Raw genomic sequence first — 21,170 nt, 5'->3', positions numbered from 1 at the left:
CTCCAGTGTATGATAGTCTCCTATATGATGCTCCAGTGTATATTGGTCCCCATATATGATGCTCCAGTGTATGATGGGCCCCATATATGATGCTCCAGTGTATGATGGGCCTCATATATGATGTTCCAGTGAATGATGGGTCCCATATATGAGGCTCCAGTGTATGATGGGCCCCATATATGATGCTCCAGTGTATGATGGGCCCCATATATAATGCTCCAGAGTATGATGGGCCCCATACATTGCTGCAATCATAAAAAAGAAATACTTCTGCTCGCTGACCGCTGCTCTGCTTCGGACTTTCCCTGCTCCACCGTCTTCTGTGTCTATGCACTGTGACTGTTCTGGCAGAGGGTGCACAAACGTGACATCATTGCTCCCTCTGACCTGAACCAGGAAACGCCACAGAGCTGGAAGAGGTATTGCAAGTGCTGGGACCCTGAGCAAGCGGGGAGGCCCACTTGTGGGCGCTAGCACTGGATCCCCATAGCGTGCTGGGTCCCTCCGCCTACTCAGGTTCCTGGCACGTGCCCGGGTGCTGACGCCGTCCCTGACTAGTCATCTCTGTACTTAGAGAGAATGGAGCTGTTGTACAGAAGACGTCCTTAGAGACAGCACTAAAGCTAGGTTCACATTACGTTAGGGCATCCGTTTAACGGATGCGCTAACGCTAATGTAACTTTTGTGCACTTTAGCGCCATAGTGCTAACGGTATGCATTAATGCATGGTAGAGCTACGGTACCAAGCGCTACCATGCGTTAGCCCATACAATCCTATGCACAGCGAACAGGTCCGTTTGCTGTGCGTTATTGCCAATGCACCCAAAAACGCTACAAGCAGCGTTTGAGGGTGCGTTAGGAAATAACGCATGCTTGCTAACGTATGCCAATTTCGGCATACGTTAGTATGTGTTATTTGCATTGCGGTCTATGGGTGCGCTAACGTATCCGTTAGATATCGTAAATGGCTATTAGCGGATTCACCCTAAAGGCCCCGTCACACATAGCGATTTCGCTAGTGAGATTGTTGCTGAGTCACAAGTTTTGTGATGTAACAGTGATCTCACCAGCGAGATCGCGGTGTGTGACAGCGATCAGCGACCGTCCCCCCTGCCGGTATCGCTGTAGGAAAGCCCTGGACATTTTTTGGTCGCTGGTCTCCTGCTGGCCAGCACGCATCGGTGCGTGTGACAGGCGGGAGACCAGCGATCTGACAGCTCACCAGCGATCATGTAGCGACTCACCAGCGATCCTGACACGTTGATATCGTTGTTGGGATTGCTGGTGAGTCGTTATGTGTGACGGGGCCCTTACGCAATGTGAACCCAGGCTAAAGGGGGTTATACACATAGCGATATCGACGTTATAGCCATATCGCTAGGTGTGATACCTCCGACTGGCTCCCCCGCTGCTGATCGTGCGAGAATGTCCGGCTCCATTTCTCGTCGGGCGCTTCCTGCTGTGACGACAAGCGACGCTGGATGCGGGCGGGAGGACGTCTGGATCGCCTCGTCTGAAAGGTGAGTATCGTCTTCTGCGTCGCTGTGGTCTGCCTGTGTGACAGCTCACTAGCGATCATTTAGCGATGCACCAGCGATCCTGACCGGGTCGGATCGCTGGTGCATCGCTAAATGTAAAAGACCCTTAATAAGTGCACAGACATCCTGAACCTCCCACGTGGCATCTCCGATCTCCTCATCTCTGTAGTTAGACAGCTAGAGTGGAGTTGCTGCAAGGAGGCCCTCGCAGGAGCCACTCCAATCTAGACACAACCAGCTTGTCCACACAAGCCCCATCGATTCTCCCGCAGCCACAGCACTGCTCCCTGGTCGGTGTGACTGCTGGCTCGGAGGCTCCTCCCCTTCCGGTGACATCATCCTCTCACGGGAGGCCTCTCTTTCCAGAATAGACTCTATCCTGGATCTAGCGTGTACTCGGGAAGCAGGACGCTGCCGGCCGGAGAGGGGGATCAGTACGGCGCTCGCAAGCTATTAGGTGACTGGGGAGAAGCGCGTGTTCCTTGTATGTAGACTGATCACGTGACGGTGGCGAGGCGACACTCAGGAGTGGACTCGTCCTCTGTATGTAGCCAAGCCCACAGCTGGCAAGGGCTCCCGCTGCATCGGCGAGTGTAGGCTTATTAGTCGATGTGCCCACGATCAGGAAGTGCATGTCTGCTGCCCACTGTGCTGTAACCCCTGAGGGGGCCAGTAGAGCAAGTCGTTTCCAGGCAGCAGAGTCTCCCTGCGGACAGACGTGAACAGTCCCATCATTAGCCAGGGCCCACTCTCCTGGCCTCTATATGTTGGGTGGGCCGGTGGCTGGGTGCGTGCGGGCACCCTCAGGGTGGCTGGGTGCGTGCGGGCACCCTCAGGGTGGCTGGGTGCGTGCGGGCACCCTCAGGGTGGCTGGGTGCGTGCGGGCACCCTCAGGGTGGGCCCTTGGCTGGGTGTGGGTGGGCACCCTTAGGGTGTCAGCCGTGTAGTGCACACAGCAGTGCATTTCTCCACATAATGCCAGATTCCCCATTTTCAGGAGGTGGCAGTGGCCCCTTTACGCCATGGCCCCTGTGCGGCTGTACAGATTGTTATATCCAGGCGTGGACATACCATTGGTACAGTCTTCTAGGTGTTGCGGCCACTTCCGAGACCCTTGTGTTTCTCTAGAATGGCCCCCCAACCCACATTCACTACACTCCACATAAGGATACAGGGTCTCCATCGTGGCTCACTGGGCTGACCCTGAGGCCCAATACTTGTGGTAAAGGTCCGGATTGTCACCTGTGGATGTGCTGTGTCTACGCTGCAAATATCAGATGGGAACAGGTGTTATTGGCCATGGGGTGTAGCATTTAAGGGAATCTGTCAGCAGATTTTGCTGCATAATCTGAGGACAGCATGAAAGGGGTAAAACACAGAATTCAGCGATGTGTCGCCTCAGGCTGTGTGCTGGTGTTTACTTACATTGAAGATTTTATCTCTAGGACATTATCATTGCAGTGACGAGCTGGTGCAGGCACTGATCACACTTCACCCCCTCCTGTGATAAAACACCTTACTATCTATGGATTTTGGACACAGACTGGTGTGGGCAGGGGCAGCTTCCTCTGCTTCATTCTAAAGGCCCCGTCACACTAAGCGACTTACCAGCGATCCCGACACCGATATGAAGGTGTCAGGATCGCTAGTAAGCCGCTATGTGATCGTGGGTGAGCTGTCACACAGACAGCTTCACCAGCGATCAGCACAGCGATGCCGAGCGCCCGGCATTGCTGGCCATCCCTGTAAAAAATAGAATCAAAATAAAAAATATTGTTATTCTCACCTTCCGACGTCCCGTCCAGCCATCCTGCCTCTCTCCACGCTCCGGTCCCAGTGATCCTTTGCGAGAATGACCGCGAGACATTGTTATCCCGCGAGACCGTGACATCTCGCTGTCATTCTCGCAAAGGATCACTGGGACCGGAGCGTGGAGAGAGGCGAGATGGCTGAACCGGACGTCAGAAGGTGAGAATAACTATATTTTTTATTTTTTTTAATTATTTTTTACACCTGATCGCTGGTCTCCCGCCTGTCACACACACCGATGCGTGCTGGCCAGCGGGAGACCAACGACCAAAGAAATGTCCAGAGGTTTCTTCCAGCGATCAGCGATACCGGCAGGGGGCCGCTCGCTGATCGCTGTCACACACAGCAATCTCGCTGGTGAGATCGCTGTTACGTCACAAAAGTTGTGACTCAGCAGCGATCTCGATACCAAGATCGCTTAGTGTGACGGGGCCTAAAATCTAAAAGCTCTGAGTGTTTCAAACAGGCTGCACCCAGTAATCGAAGTGATACATGTTGGATTCAGCTTCTCTTTACCTACATTACGCTGCTTTCAGATGAGGTAGCAAAAACTGCTGACAGACTCCATTGTCAAATGTCGTCTTGGAGGAAACCATTAGGCTAAGTTCACACTGGGCATTTTTGCTGCTTTTTTTTTCTGCAGCAAAACCTGTTCTCGGCAGGAAAGAAGCTGCGGCAAAATCGCATTTTTTTTTGGTGCGGGTTTGCTGCAGATTTGGTGCAGTTTTTGTATCTTTGTCCATGCTAATGCCCATGACTTTTCTGCAGTCTCCTTCATCAGGGGGCATTAGCCTCTGAAACGTACGTAGGGGAGGTGGGCAGGCCCTGTGGGAGCATTGTTTGACCCAGCTACACTTAGGCTATGTGCCCACGTAGCGTCTGATTCCGGACACTAAAAACCAGACTCCTTCCCAGAAATCGCGCGTTTTTTTTCACCGCGATTATGACTGCGATTTTGCCGCGATTTTCGCGTGCGATATTCAAGCACTTTCCAAGCGATTTGAAGCATCGCTTGGAAAGTGATTGACAGGTTAGTCACACTCGTCAAACATAGTGTTTGACAAGTGTGAGCAGCTTTTTACTATTGAGGCCGCCTATGCAGCATCAATAGTAAAAGATAAAATGTTAAAAATGATAAAAAAATAAAAAATCGGGGTATATTTACCTTCCGGCGTCCCGTGCTGTCATCCCGGGCCTCAGCGTTCCCAGCGATGCCTTGCGAGACCTGTGATGACGTTGGTCTCGCGTTACTATAGCGATCTCGTGAGACCACGTCATCACAGGACCTTGCCGCAAGGCATTACTGGGAACGCTGTGGCCCGAGAATGCAACGCGGGACATCGGAAGGTAAATATACCCAGATTTTTTCTTTTTTATTCTTTTTTTTACAGGGGTATGGTGCCCAGGGCCTGGAGGACAGTCTCCTCTCCTCCACACCGTGGGTACCAACCGCACATGAGATGCTTAACTTCCCGCATGGTGGGCATAGCCACATGCGGGAAGTAAGCGATTCTCATGCATTCCTATGGGTGCGGAATCGCCGCAATTCTTTGCGATTCCGCATCAAAGAATGAGCATGCTGCGATTTTTTTCCGCTATGCGATTCCGCCGCGGAAAAAAGCGCAGCATTAGCACAGCATGTGCGGAATGCCATAGGAATGCATGGGGGGCGTTCTATACACGATTTTTAAATGTTTTTGCGCCGAAAATCGCGGCAAAAACGCTTAAATCGCTACGTGGGCACACAGCCTAAAGGTAATTTGTGCTTCTATACTCTTGTGCCTTGTTAGCTAACTAATGCATCTGTATAGGCACTTAAGGTTTTTGTTTTTTTTTACCACTAGTGTATAGTTTATGTCCTATAAGACCTCAAGCCACCATTTATTTTATTTGCTGTGGTTTTTATGCTGAGTCGGTCTACTCTTAATTATGTAGGTCCATTTGTTATTGTATACATACTGATTATTCCCATGTGGACTTGGCCCGCCCTTGTCTTTGAGGGTTTATGAATACCCATGTCTTTTACCACCATTTTTATCTGTTTTCCATGTGTGAATATAGTCTTTTGCATTTTCATTAATTGACGTGTCAATTGTCCTTTGGATCCCCCCCCCCCAGTGTGAACATAGCCTTATTCTGGGGTCACAGGGTGATTTTGGTTTCACCACAGGTTGTGCGGCCACAGATGTCGGTGTGTTTTCACTGCACTATACAAGTGGATGGAGTCACACTTTGACCTTTAGTGCACTGACTGTGAGAAGCAAATACCAAGCAGTTGGTGCCGGTGGGCTAATGTGACTTACTAGTCGTGGTAGCCATAGGAATCGTAACGTGACCTCCTCCTGTGTTGTGAAGTGATGTGGCAGCGACACATAGCCATCTATGGCCGCTCTTTCTTTACTAATAACAGGTCGCTGTAAGAGAGACCTCCGTTCTGTACAAATGGCATTTCAAGGCATTTTCCAGAGTAAGACTATGTTCACATGGTGCTTTTTTTAAAAGCAAATTTTCAGTTGTTTCTCAGCACCAGCAGTATCTGAGATCACAAATCTCATGCACACACCTTGTTTTTTTTTTTCCTGACTGTTTTGTCACAAGAGCACGTTTTTTTTCCAAATTTATAATTTTTTTTTGTTTTTATATAGCGCCAATAATTCCACAGCACTTTACAGACATTATTGGCACTGTCCCCATTGGGGCTCACAATCTAAATTACCTATCAGTATGTCTTTGGAATGTAGTAGGAAACCCGTGGAGAACATAAGACTCCTTGCAGATGTTGTTGTTGGTGGGATTTGAACCCAGGACCCCCAGTGCTGCAGGGCTAACCACTGAGCCACCATACCGCCAAATACAGCATGTCACTTCTTTCAGCTTTTTTGCAGCATTTTTCACCCACTGAAAACAATGGGTGGCGCAAAAACTAAGCAAAAAAAGTGCAGGTATCATGTTTTGCTGTGCTTTTGGTGCTAAAACCTGATAATGTTGAATCCATTTTTTTCATGCGCTAAACTTTATCAGCATGGACAAGAGACAAATGTACCTGATAAAAACTAAGCAGGACCTGCATTTTGTAAGCAGCTTAAACTTGGCCTAAGAAAAACCTCAGCAAAAACACCATGTGTGAACAAAGCCTTAAAGAAACTTGTCATTGAGTGGGTGTCTCGATAGTGTGGTAGGATTAGGCCACGATGAGTATTTGAGTTTTCCATGTTGCAGATTTTCTACAGTTTCTGAATCTTTTATTTAGGTACTTGCTTTTCTTCTGTGTTCATCGAATTTCTCTGCATTTTTTACTTTAGGTGTCACGTTATAAATAAAGCTTGATACTTCCTTGTATTTGGCTTTGACAGAACTTTGTCTGGTGTGTGTTTGCATGGATATTATTTCCTGCAGATTTTGCACATCCTATTGTCATTGTATGGAAAAGATCCGCACATGAATCTCCGTGTACCCGTAAGAAACTGAGATGTTGTGGATTTGTAATATGCACCGCATGGTGTAGGCGATGTACAAACTCACAAAGAGAATACAGTTTCTGTAAATCTTATTTACTCTGATGGAACTGTAACTCAGCCAAAATATACAGCACCGAAAGCTCATAAAGTACTCCTCGTGGGAATCAGTCACCTTCAGAAATGCTCTTTACCTGCAGATAGTAGGGTTAGTCTGCTAGTAAATGGTCTTACAACCCTTAATGGAGCAAATAATAATAATAATAATAATCTTTATTTTTATATAGCGCTAACATATTCCGCAGCGCTTTACAGTTTGCACACATTTTCATCACTGTCCCCGATGAGGCTCACAATCTAAATTCCCTATCAGTATGTCTTTGGAATGTGGGAGGAAACCGGAGTACCCGGAGGAAACCCACGCAAACACGGGGAGAACATACAAACTCCTTGCAGATGTTGTCCTTGGTGGGATTCGAACCCAGGACCCCAGCGCTGCAAGGCTGCAGCGCTAACCACTGAGCCACCGTGCTGCCCTTCACCGTGCTGCAGGATGACATTCTATCCTGTCTGACCCCTTGCTTCCAGTTGTCCAGGGGACGCAGGGTGCAGATTAGTCACCGCTCACTGTACTGTGAGCGCACTGTCATCTCTGACCAGTAAAGTGAGATGACCTTCTCCGCATGTACATGCTGCAGAGAAGCCTGTAGTTAAAGTGCAGAGAAGTAACTGTAATAACTCCCTGTATCACCCTGATGGTTGGATTACAGTGGCTTCAGGGAGAATATCCCTTCATTTTCTCCCTGTGGCTGCTGCTCCAGGAAGGTAGCCAGGTAGGGTTTAAATGAGATTTTCTTGTAGATCACCAATATATCGGTTGATGAGTAACATTTCTGAAGGTGACCAGTTCCCTTTTAAAGGGAATCTGTCACCCCATTTTAGCCCTATGAGCTGCTGCTATTGCCATCAGGGGCTTATCTACAGCATTCTGTAATGCTGTAGATAAGCCCCCGATGTAACCTGAAAGATAAGAAAAATAAGTTAGATTATACTCACCCTGGCGGCGGGTCCGATGGGTGTCTCCATTCTGTCCGGCGCCTCCCATCTTCATACTATGCCATCCTCCTTATTTCTGCCGCACCCCCGGACCTCTATGACCTTTCCGGGCTCCTGCGCACTGCAGTACTTTACTCTGCCCTTGACAGGGCAGATAAAGTACACCTGCGCCGGAGCCGCAGTGGAAGTAAGGAGGACCGCATCGTTTGAAGATTGGAGGCACCGAACCGCGACACCCACCGCAACGGACCCCCCAGTGAGTATAACCTAACTTGTTTTTCTTATCTTTCAGGTTACATCGGTGGGGGGCTTATCTACAGCATTACAGAATGCTGTAGATAAGCCCCAGATGGCGGTGCCAGCAGCTAATAGAGCTAAAATGGGGTGACATTCCCTTTAAACGCCTCATTCATTTTAACGGACAGGTGTGTAACACCTGTCTCTCGTTCAAAACCAAGTTTTTTTTCAAAGGTAGCTACATTGGAGTGAAGGATATAAGTGCACATAGGGATTATTCCTATTCATAAAACATAGCAAATTGAAAAAAGGCAATCCAAACACCATTAAAGGTGTTGTCCGGTCAAAACCTATAAGTTTGCAGTCACTCTCTGTGAATGCAGACTTATTAATCCCCCCAGCAATCTCACTGTGTGCTGTTGGGATTAGTCTGTTTCAGACCTGGGATTGATGGGTTTGTGTGAGTTACTCCCGGCCAGGGGGCACTGCCCCGCTTCCATACACTTGAATAGAGCAAGGCTGTGCCCTGTCTAGTGTCGAGGACAGCCAGTTTGCATGTCTGACTAGAGGGCACAACCTGCTCCATGCAAATATATGGAAAGTAAGGCCGTGCCCACTGTCTGGGAGTGTGTATAACTCGGACATGCCCTCGTTTCCTGGTTCTGAAACGGTGCATGCACTGGGGGGGGGGGCGTTCATAAGTCTTCAGTCACACAGTGATTGCAAGCTTGCTGGATTTGACCTGACAAACCCTTTACCCCCAAAGGCAGTCTGCATGTTAATTACCAGGCCAGTTTTTAGAAATCTGATCACTGTCCCTTTATGAGGTAATAACTCTGGAACGCTTCAACAGATCCCACTGACTCTGAGATTATTTTTTTCGTGACATATTGTACTTCATGATGGTGGTAAAATATCTTCGATATGACTTGCATTTATATGTTAAAAAAATAGAAATTTGGTGAAAAAATTTGCAATTTTCAAACTTTGAAATCTTTTTCCCTTATCTCAGTGTACCCCAACTCCAGTCCTCAAGAGCCACCAACAGGTCATGTTTTCAGGATTTCCTTAGTATTGCCAGGTGATAATTACATTAAGGACGGGCAAGAATTCCATCACCTGGGCAATACTAAGGAAATCCTGAAAACATGACCTGTTGGTGGCTCTTGAGGACCAGAGTTGGGGAACACTGCCTTAACTCTTTGACGTCCAATGTTGGACAGTGTCTGTCATTGGACCCTTCCCCCTGTTTGGTGCTGGCTCTGGCGATGAGCATGCACCTTTTCTGGGACATGACAGCTGATCTGATCAGTTGATATGTGCCCAGAACCACTGCAGGTGAAATCGCGATTCACCCACGGCTGTTAACATTTTAAATGCCGCTGTTAAACTCTTACAGCGGCATTTACCATGCATGCGCAGGAAGCGCGTCATTACCTCCTCCCATCGGCACCAGTGTCACATGACCGCGGGTCGCTGATGGGTTGTCATGACACCCAGGGTCAGGAGAAGACCCCTGTGGTTGTCATTGCTGGATTGCTATTAGCGCCACCTGGTGATTGGCGCTCATAGCAAGTGAGCATTTCTGCTACATAGAACAGGGCTGCATAGAGCCCCCGTTGTGCTTAAACAGTGAAAATTCCCCACAAGTGATGCCATTTTGGAAACTAGACTCCTCAGGAAATTGATCTAGATGTGTGGTGAGCCCCTGATGATCCTAAACCATGGAAACGCCACAAGTGATGCTGTTTTGGAAACGAAGATCATTCAAGGAATGTATTTTAGATGTGTGGTGAGCACCTTGAGCCCCCAGGTGCTTCAGAGAAGTTTATAAGGTTGAGCCGTAAAAGTAAAACAATATGCAAAAAAAAGTTGCATTCTTTAGTGCTAAAGCATGTCAATATGACATGAATAGCAATATGGCTTTTGAATATTTTCACAAAATTTGGCCAAATAATGTCTGCCCATCATCCATTGTCAAGGTGTTCTCAAAGACTGATGGTTCCCTAACCAGTGTGAATACCTCTTAGGCCGGAGTCACGCTATCGTAGAATATGGACGAGTGCTATGCGAGAAAACATCACATAACACTCGGCCCAGTGTTAATTTATGAGGGCTCACATCACCGTTAATTCTCTCGGGCGTTTTCAGCATGCGTGTAAAATCGCGGCATGCTGCGATTGTTGCTGAGACTCGCCAATGCAAGCCTATGGGTGCGAGAAAAAAAATCGCACCGCACTCAGACAATGCGAGTGCTGTCCGATTTTTACGCATCGGTGTCCTTTGAAAAGTCCTTTTGTGCGGTTTACAGTACAATCACACTGACAGGTTAGAATAGATATACATATATTTATAGATGTCAGTGACACGTCTATCTATATATATGCACACTAGATGGAGGAGGGTGGTAATATCTCGATGGGAGTGGGCTTTGCAGTGTTGAGAATCTCCCCCCCCCCCCCCCCCCCCGCCACCCCATGTGCTCACCCACCTATCCACTTCTCCCGTCTGTGCTCTCTTCTTTGACCTGTCTACCCCATCTGCTATCCCTCTTGTCTGCTGTCTCTTTCCTGTGCTGTGTTCTACCCTCATGTGCTGTCCCGTTTGAGCTGTCTCCCCTCTGTGCTCTCTTTCTCACCCCTGTGTCTGTGTACAGAACACAGCATCTGGGCAGGGGAGGAAGCAAAAGACAATACTGACATTACAGCAGGAGATCGCAGAGGATACTTTTTGTGAGGTAAGATGTTTAAAAACTGGCTGTGTAATATTTTACCTCACAAAATGAAAACTTTGTGATTCCCCTGCTGTAATGTCAGTATTGTCTTTTGCTTCCTCCCCTGCCCAGGAGATGTGGTATGCTCCATACACGGCCTGACACAATTTTTTAAATTAACTTTCGTTCATGGGAAAACCCCTTTAATGTGACCGGCTTCCTCTGCCTGTAGACACGTTGCGCATCTGCCGCCGGGATCAGCCAAATTATTCACTGCGCCTACATTCCGCTGGTGGTACCGCGAAAGAGGCTACTTGTGTGTGCGTACGGCGTATAGTGTTTGTGGTGCGACGGTGTTCCACTGGTGGTACCGCGTAATAGATTGGTACCAGAAGCAGTTTCCATATTGAGACAGCCATCACTGTGGTGGCCCAATATGTCGGTCGGTGAACTTCCTCCGCTTGGAATTCTGGGATACGGTGACATCACGACAGAACAGGAAATTAAAACATTACAAGGCAATTATATAAATGTGTGTGTGTGTGTGTGTATATATATATCACACACATACTAAAGAGCCCGGCGTTGCCTGGGCATAGTAATAAGCTGTGGTTATAACAAATTATTATGATTATGTTGCACATGAAAACTGTGCATCTAATCCTATCTTGTGTGATACTGACTGCTGAGCCGTGTGTCTAATCCTATTCTGTGTGATACTGACTGCTGAGCCATGTGTCTAATCCTATTCTGTGTGATACTGTCTGCTGAGCTGTGTATCTAATCCTATCCTGTGTGATACTGGGCTCGCCCTGCAGTCTGTCAGAGTGTGGTCTGTGTTGGCACGGTAATAAATTGTGTTATTTCCAGCTTTATAGAAGGACGATAACACCATATAAATAAGAATAATAGGCCTCAGTTACCACAACTGTCTACAAAGAAAACTGTTGCTGATAGCAACCAATCACAGCTCATTTTTCATCTTTTAAACAGCTCTGGGACAGCGTGGTGAGTTTTGAGTGGCGACTTTTGTGTTTCGACTTTTATGTGACGAGGTTGGTGTATGTGTGGTGAAATGTGTGCTGAGGGTGGTATATGTGTTGAAGCACGTGGTAGAGTGTGGCGTATTTTGTGTGTGTTCATATCCCCGTGTGTGGTGATTATCCAATATCAGGGCCCCACTTTAGCAACTGTACGGTATATACTTTTTGGCGCCATCGCTCTCATTCTTTTAAGTCCCCCTTGTTCACATCTGGCAGCTGTCAATTTGCCTCCAACACTTTTCCTTTCACTTTTTCCCCATTATGTACCCTGCGTTCCAAATTATTATGCAAATTGGATTTAAGTGTCATAAAGATGTAATTTTTTTGTTTTTCAAATAAACTCATAGATGGTATTGTGTAACATCAGGGCTCTTTGGATCACTGAAATCAATCTTAAATTCCTGTGATAATTAGTTTACCAGGTGAGCCCAATTAAAGGAAAACTTCTTAAGAATGATGTTCCACATTATTAAGCAGGGCACAGGTTTCAAGGAATTTAGGAAAGAAAAAGGACCTCTCTGCTGCTGAAAAGCATCAAATAGTGCAATGCCTTGGTCAAGAGATGAAAACATTAGATATTTCCCAAAAATTTAAACGTGACCATCGTACTGTTAAGAGACTTGTGGTTGATTCTGAGCACAGACATGTTTGTGCTGATAAAGGCAGAATGAGGAAGGTTTCTGCCAGGCAAGTTCATCGGATTAAGAGAGCAGCTGCTAAAAAGCTATGACAAACCAGCAAACAGATATTTAAATCTGCTGTTGCCTCTGGAGTCCCGCGAACCTCATGGTGTAGGATCCTTCAAAGGCTTGCTGTGGTGCATAAACCTACTATTCGGCCACCCCAAAAAAGTGTTCACAAGCAGAAATTGTAGCAGGGTCCAGACATACACTCACTGGCCACTTTATTAGGTACACCATGCTAGTAAGGGGTTGGACCCCCTTTTGCCTTCAGAACTGCCTCAATTCTTCGTGGCAGAGATTCAACAAGGTGCTGGAAGCATTCCTCAGAGATTTTGGACCATATTGACATGATGGCATCACACAGTTGGCGCAGATTTGTCGGCTGCACATCCCTGATGCGAATCTCCCGTTCCACCACATCCCAAAGATGCTCTATTGGATTGAGATCTGGTGACTGAGGAGGCCATTTGAGTACAGTAAACTCATTGTCATGTTCAAGAAACCAATCTGAGATGATTCGAGCTTTATGACATGGCGCATTATCCTGCTGAAAGTAGCCATCAGATGTTGGGTACATTGTGGTCATAAAGGGATGGACATGGTCAGCAACAATACTCAGGTAGGCTGTGGCGTTGCAACGATGCTCAATTGGTACCAAGGGGCCCAAAGAGTGCCCAGAAAAAATTCCCCCACCATGACACCACCACCACCAGCCTGAACCGTTGATACAAGGCAGGATGGATCCATGCTTTCATGTTGTTTACGCCAAATTCTGACCCTACCATCCGAATGTCGCAGCAGAAATCGAGACTCATCAGACCAGGCAACGTTTTTCCAATCTTCTACTGTCCAATTTCGATGAGCTTGTGCAAATTGTAGCCTCAGTTTCCTGTTCTTAGCTGAGAGGAGTGGTACCCAGTGTGGTCTTCTGCTGCTGTAGCCCATCTGCCTCAAAGTTCGATGCACTGTGCGTTCAGAGATGCTCTTCTGCCTACCTTGGTTGTAACGGGTGGCAATTTGAGTCACTGTTGCCTTTCTATCAGCTCGAACCAGTCTGCCCATTCTCCTCTGACCTCTGGCATCAACATGGCATTTCCGGCCACAGAACTGCCGCTCACTGGATTTTTTTTCTTTTTCGGACCATTCTCTGTAAACCCTAGAGATGGTTGTGCGTGAAAATCCCAGTAGATCAGCAGTTTCTGAAATTCTCAGACCAGCCCTTCTGGCACCAACAATCATGCCACGTTCAAAGGCACTCAAATCACCTTTCTTCCCCATACTGATGCTCGGTTTGAACTGCAGGAGATTGTCTTGACCATGTCTACATGCCTAAATGCACTGAGTTGCCGCCATGCGATTGGCTGATTAGAAATTAAGTCTTAACACACAGTTGGACAGGTGTACCTAATAAAGTGGCCAGTGAGTGTACATGAAGACTATTTTTCATACAGTCTTGTTTACTGATGAGTGTCGAGCAACCCTGGATGATCCAGATGGATGGTTGGTGGATGGCCACTATGTCCCAACAAGGCTGCGACTTCAGCAAGGAGGAGGAGGAGTCATGTTTTGGGCCGGAATCATGGGGAAACAGCTGGTAAGGCTCTTTAAGGTTCCTGAAGGTGTGAAAATGACCTCTGCAAAGTACTGTAATATAGAGTTTCTGACTGACAGCTGTCTTCCATGGTATAAAAAGCAGAAATGTGCCTTCAGGAGCAAAATCCTCTTCATGCATGACAATGCATCATCTCATACTGCAAAGAATACCTCTGAGTCATTGACTGCTATAGGCATAAAAGGAGATAAACTCATGGTGTGGCCACCATCTTCCCCTGACCTCAACCCTGTAGAGAACCTTTGGAGTATCATCAAGCAAAAGATCTATGAGGGAGACAGTTCACATCAAAACAGCAACTCTGGCAGGTTATTCTGACTTCATGCAAAGAAATCCAAGCAGAAACTCTCCAAGAACTCCCAAGTTCAATGGATGCAAAAATTGTGAAGGTGATGTCACAGAAGGGTTCCTATGATAGCATGTAACTTGGCCTGTTTGGATGTTTTGGAGTTAAATAGCTTTTTTTGTAAAGTGAATGTGACCTCCTAATGCTGCAAATTCCACAAATGAACATTTTCAGTTCTTTAAAACAGATCAAATGTTTAGAAATTCTACTGTGCCTAATAATTTGGAACAGTGCAATTTGAGTTTTTATCCATTTTGGAGATTATACTGTTATCATTGGGAGGTTTCTTCAATAAAATTTGATGTATTCTCTAACGGGTGATGACTTTTATTAGACTGACTGTCATTTCTACCGACTATTTAGGAAAATCATAGAAAAATATCATTTGCATAATAATTTGGAACAGTGTAGATGGGGGCAAAATTGTTCGGTGAATTGGAACGTGCGGGGTCAAAATTTTGCCTAACAACATAGCCTATGAGGCTCTCGGGGTCCAGACGTGACTGTGCAAAATTTTGTGGCTGTAGCTACGACGGTACAGATGCCAATACATAAACTTTTTCCCCATTATGTAGATATGGGGCAAAATTGTTTGGTGAATTGGAACGTGCAGGGTTAAAATTTTGCCTCACAACATAGCCTATGATTCTCTCGGGGTCCAGACGTGTGACTGTACCAAATTTTGTGGCTGTAGCTGCGACGGTGCTGAAGAAGAGATGATTTGCATACATTAAATACAAATAGAATAGGTAAATATCAGTGACAAATACAATTGGTGCAGTGTGTGCAGCTTACTGTACATATCAGGCCGCAGCTGTCTGCATAGCCATTGCTGGTTATTAATAATAGGGGACCCGAAGTCATTTTCTTTTAGGGTCCCCTATTTTAATAGCCAGTCAAGGGTAATTATACAGCTGTGAGCTGATATTACTAGCCTGGGAAGCTCCATGGGTATTACCCCCTTCCAAGGCTAGAAACATCGGTCCCCAGCCATCTGATTTTCCTCTGTTGGTTACAAAAATTGCACGGGAGCCCACACCATTTTTTTTCAGAAAAATCTATTAAGGTAAATACATGTACAGCAGGCTGAACACACACTGCACTGATCGTATTTGTCATTGATATCTACCTATTCTACTTGTGTTTACTATATTTATCCATCTTTTCCTATCACCACAACAGCACCCACGGAGAGAGGGGATCCGCCCACCATCAGGACATGAACCTACAGGTTAAGAAGGGGGGTGGTCTCCCTTCCCTCCTAAGTTTGGGTTCCTGTCCTGATGGAAACCTGCGGGAAGAATACTCACCCGGGTCCGAGCAGCCTCTGTGTGGTGTCAGAGAACGGCAGAGCCTGGGATACCAGAAGCAGTGCTGGGGTGTTCTGAACGCAGACCCCGCCTCGTTTGATTCATGGATGTTGCGATCCCAGGGTCCCGGGGAGGCTGCACTGGGTCGAGCGGGCGCCGCGGGGGGGGGGGGCGATGGGGTCACGGCCGTTGGTCATGCGTGAGTCTGCAGTGCCATGACCGCATGGTTAGCCAGCAGCCCTGCATCCTGGCGCAATCACAGAGCGGTGCTGGAAACTGGAAGGCGCGCTCTGATGATGTGGCCGTGACCTTTTTCCCACATCACTTCTGCGGGCAGGTACCGGAAGCTGCAGGAGACGCCGGCTGGCAGATCCCCTACAGGCCCAGTACTTAAAGGTAGATCACCGGCCAGTCAGGGGCACCAGTGCAGCAATGGAGGCACAACAGCCCTCTCCGCAGCAGCAGTAGAGTATGCAGCCACAGCAGCAGCATCGGGAGCCAGAGCAGCCGCAGCGACCCTGACGCCAACCTCACCAGGATAGACGTTCCGGACACTCCAGCGGGGCACGCAGGTCCAAAGATTCTAGGGCAAGTCGGCACAGCTTTTCCAGGATGGAAGATTCCGCGGTCCCTAAAGGAGACCTTTCGGACGACGTCCTGCCTCCTGTTTCGGTACCCTTCAATTTCCTCTGAGTGGTGAGTGAGATACAACAATGCCTTTTTAACCCCTTTCCAACATCGAGTGTAGTAGTATGGACTCCCTCCCTTTGATGTGGGCTACGGTGGTGACCCAAATTTCCCGAGACATGTCGGCTGTTTTGAACAGCTGACATGTGCCCGCAATAGCCGCGGGTGGAATTGTGATCCACCCTTGGCTATTAACTAGTTAAATGCCGCTGTCAAACGCTGACAGCAGCATTTAACAGCGCTTCCGGCAATCGTGCCCGAAATACTCACCGTTGACCTGCGTCATGTAATCGCGGGTCACCGGTGTGTTGGCATGACAACTTGCTGGAGACCTATATGGTTGTCAGTGCCGGCTTGCTGTGAGCGCTATTCAGTGGTCGGGGCTCATAGCAAGTGACTTAATCTGCTACATAGAGGCAATCTGCTCATAGCCTCTATGTACCAGAGCCGATCGGATAGTGGCAGCTTCTAATCACCCATGGAGACTGTTGAAGCATGCCAAAAGTAAAAAACAAAAAAAAAAAAAAAAAAAGTTTTTAAAAATATAAAGTTTAAATCACCCCCCCTTTCGCCCCATTCACAATAAAACAATAAAATCAAACATAAACATATTTATGCTATACCTGCTAGCGCAGATGATTCATCTGTGCTAGCGGTGACTGAGCCTCAAGACACCGCTGCAGCCCGCGTCCGAGGCTCCATCACTGAATGACGGCACATCGATGCGCAAGACAATGGAGGGCAATGGCAGCGTTAACGGACTGCGTTACACCGCGTTATGCCGCGGTGTAACGCATTCCGTATAACGGACTGCCTAAACAGCATAGCAAGAAAAAAATTCAAAACGCCACAATTACATTTTTTGGGTTGCTGCATCATTGCATTAAAGCGAACCTATCAGCTGTTTTGCCGCTATGATGCTGTAGATGAGCCCACGATCCGACCTGAAAGATAAGGAAAATAAGTTTTAGTATACACACTCAGGGGGGCAGGTCCGGGTCCGGCGCCTCCCATCTTCTTGCGACACCGTTATACAATGCTGTAGATAAGCCCTGAAAGACAGTGGTCGCGTCTTATAGCGGCCAAAACAGCTGACCGGTTCCCTTTTAAAATGCAATAGCGGGCGATCAAAAGATTGCTTCTGCACCAAAATGGTATCATTAAAAATGTCAGCTCAGCATGCAAAAAATAAGCCCTCTCCCAACCCAAGATCATGAAAAATGGAGACGCTATGGGTCTCTGAAAATGGCACAATTTTTTTTTTTTTTAACAGTTTGGAATTTATTTTTCACCACTTAGATAAAAAAAAAAAAAGATCCTAGACCTGTTTGGTGTCTATGAACTCGTACAGGAAAGATGTATATCTTTGTACCAGGTTAGCCAGTGGATAGAAAAATATTCAGGATTGAGAGTCCTCAGTAGTTGATACCTTTTAATGGCTAACTGAAAAGATGGTAATACATTGCAAGCTTTCGAGACTACTCGGGTCTCTTCATAAGGCTAGACTAATACAAAATCTGAAGTCACATATTTATGCACAATACAGCCTAGAAAAAATGTAATAGATAAGACAAGTGACGTGAAGCAGAACTATCAATATGGGAGAGGGAGAAACATAAATATAAACATTGGACCAGTTCATAGATAAGGAGTCTGGATGTTTTATGGTCCTCTGATTGGGGTCTAGTTCTGTGTTGCCCCGCAAGGTTTTAAAAGGAAATTCCTTAATTGATGTAAAAAGACATAAATCCATGCGACACATTCATTCCAGCACTGAGCGTGTCAAAGTTCGTCATAAATTTGTACTCCCAAACTCGTCTCTCTCTCTGAGATGTGAAGTTACCTTTCAATACCAGTAATTTCATATCCACGCTGCTGTGATCAGGGATACAGAAATGTTTTGCCACAGGTAGATCCATTCTTTTTTCTCTTATTGTGTGACGATGAGCATTCATCCTTGTTCTAAGCTTTTGCCCTGTCTCCCCCACATACAGACCCCCAGTTGGACATTTAGTACAAATAATTAAGTACACCACATTAGATGTAATGCAGGTGAAAGTACCTGGGATCTTGTCCTGATGTGAGTTGGGGATCTTTATCTTGTCCGTGGTCATTATAAATGGACAGGTTTTACATTTTTTCTGGTTGCAAGGAAAGGTTCCTGCAGCTGTTGGAGAGGACAGGGAGCTTCTGACAATGATGCTTCTTAAATTTGGGGGCTGCCTAAAACACAGCAGTGGGGGGTCTGGAAAAATGGATTTTAATCGGGCATCTTTTTGTAGTAAAGGTTGTAATTTCCGTGCAGCTCCCCTTAGCACCTCCAGATTTGGGTTGTAGGTGACTACTAGAGGCACTCGGTTATTTTCTTCTTTAGCTTTGTAATGTAGCAGGTGATTCCTTGACAATCTGGTGGCTCTTGTAATTTGGTTTTCAATTGTTCTTGGATGGTAACCCTGATTCAAAAATGTCTTTTTGAGGTGACCAAGGTGTTTGTCTCTATCCATGGGGTTGGAACATATACGATTGTATCTGATGGCTTGGCTATAGATAATAGAGTTCTTTATGTGTTTTGGATGGAAACTGTCCCATTTAAGGTATGTTGGACGGTCGATTGGCTTCTGATACAGGGATGTCTCTATTTCATTGTTTTTTAGCTTAATGATGGTGTCCAAAAAATTAATCTCGGTACTGGAGTAGTTGAGTGTTAAATTGATGGTGGGATGAAATTGATTAAACTGTTCGTGGAACGTCTTTAGCTGTTGCTCAGACTCCGTCCAGATGATTAAAATATCATCACTGAAGCGGTAGTAGGCCAGGGGCCTGATGGGGCATGAGGACAAAAAATCGCTTTCAAGCTTGGCCATGAAAAGATTTGCATACTGTGGAGCCATTTTACTTACCATAGCTGTGCCAGTCTCCTGTAGATAGATCCTGTTGTCAAATTCAAGTCTTAAACCACTGGTGAAGGATACATCCAGCTACATTCAGGACACAACTGACCTATTGAATAAACTAGCAGCAATAGGTCCTCTACCAGAAGGAACCATCCTGGCCACCATGGATGTGGAATCTTTGTACTCTAATATCCCACACCAAGATGGTTTACATGCCTGCAAATTCTTCATGGAAAACACAGGGACTGATGCTGATGCTGTGGTGAAACTTATAAAATTCATCCTCACCCACAATTACTTTGAATTTGACAACAGGATCTATCTACAGGAGACTGGCACAGCTATGGGAAGTAAAATGGCTCCACAGTATGCAAATCTTTTCATGGCCAAGCTTGAAAGCGATGTTTTGTCCTCATGCCCCATCAGGCCCCTGGCCTACTACCGCTTCATTGATGATATTTTAATCATCTGGACGGAGTCTGAGCAACAGCTAAAGACGTTCCACGAACAGTTTAATCAATTTCATCCCACCATCAATTTAACACTCAACTACTCCAGTACCGAGATTAATTTTTTGGACACCATCATTAAGCTAAAAAACAATGAAATAGAGACATCCCTGTATCAGAAGCCAATCGACCGTCCAACATACCTTAAATGGGACAGTTTCCATCCAAAACACACAAAGAACTCTGTATCTGATGGCTTGGCTATAGATAATAATCGTATATGTTCCAACCCCATGGATAGAGACAAACACCTTGGTCGCCTCAAAAAGACCTTTTTGAATCAGGGTTACCATCCAAGAACAATTGAAAACCAAATTACAAGAGCCACCAGATTGTCAAGGAATCACCTGCTACATTACAAAGCTAAAGAAGAAAATAACCGAGTGCCTCTAGTAGTCACCTACAACCCAAATCTGGAGGTGCTAAGGGGAGCTGCACGGAAATTACAACCTTTACTACAAAAAGATGCCCGATTAAAATCCATTTTTCCAGACCCCCCACTGCTGTGTTTTAGGCAGCCCCCAAATTTAAGAAGCATCATTGTCAGAAGCTCCCTGTCCTCTCCAACAGCTGCAGGAACCTTTCCTTGCAACCAGAAAAAATGTAAAACCTGTCCATTTATAATGACCACGGACAAGATAAAGATCCCCAACTCACATCAGGACTACAAGATCCCAGGTACTTTCACCTGCATTACATCTAATGTGGTGTACTTAATTATTTGTACTAAATGTCCAACTGGGGGTCTGTATGTGGGGGAGACAGGGCAAAAGCTTAGAACAAGGATGAATGCTCATCGTCACACAATAAGAGAAAAAAGAATGGATCTACCTGTGGCAAAACATTTCTGTATCCCTGATCACAGCAGCGTGGATATGAAATTACTGGTATTGAAAGGTAACTTCACATCTCAGAGAGAGAGACGAGTTTGGGAGTACAAATTTATGACGAACTTTGACACGCTCAGTGCTGGAATGAATGTGTCGCATGGATTTATGTCTTTTTACATCAATTAAGGAATTTCCTTTTAAAACCTTGCGGGGCAACACAGAACTAGACCCCAATCAGAGGACCATAAAACATCCAGACTCCTTATCTATGAACTGGTCCAATGTTTATATTTATGTTTCTCCCTCTCCCATATTGATAGTTCTGCTTCACGTCACTTGTCTTATCTATTACATTTTTTCTAGGCTGTATTGTGCATAAATATGTGACTTCAGATTTTGTATTAGTCTAGCCTGATGAAGAGACCCGAGTAGTCTCGAAAGCTTGCAA

At 46.2% G+C, this 21,170-nt stretch overlaps 1 protein-coding gene across 3 annotated transcripts in view; it reads left to right on the top strand.

The window, feature by feature from the left end:
• The first annotated feature begins 1,762 nt into the window (after window positions 1-1,762).
• ERCC6 (ERCC excision repair 6, chromatin remodeling factor) overlaps window positions 1,763-21,170 on the top strand; it is a 258,882-nt gene continuing 239,474 nt past the window's right edge. For 2 of the 3 annotated variants that reach the window (XM_073552073.1, XM_073552074.1), the window contains exon 1: window positions 1,766-1,995. The gene's annotated coding sequence lies outside the window, so the exon portion shown is untranslated. Of the gene's footprint in view, window positions 1,996-21,170 lie in introns of all 3 variants that reach the window. The other variant, XM_073552075.1, reaches the window with a different exon arrangement.

This window comes from Dendrobates tinctorius, unplaced genomic scaffold (assembly GCF_039654945.1).
Source record: "Dendrobates tinctorius isolate UK_male_01 unplaced genomic scaffold, ASM3965494v1 ptg000184l, whole genome shotgun sequence".
NCBI lineage: Eukaryota > Metazoa > Chordata > Amphibia > Anura > Dendrobatidae > Dendrobates > Dendrobates tinctorius.
This window is presented reverse-complemented; position numbering and strand designations above follow the sequence as displayed.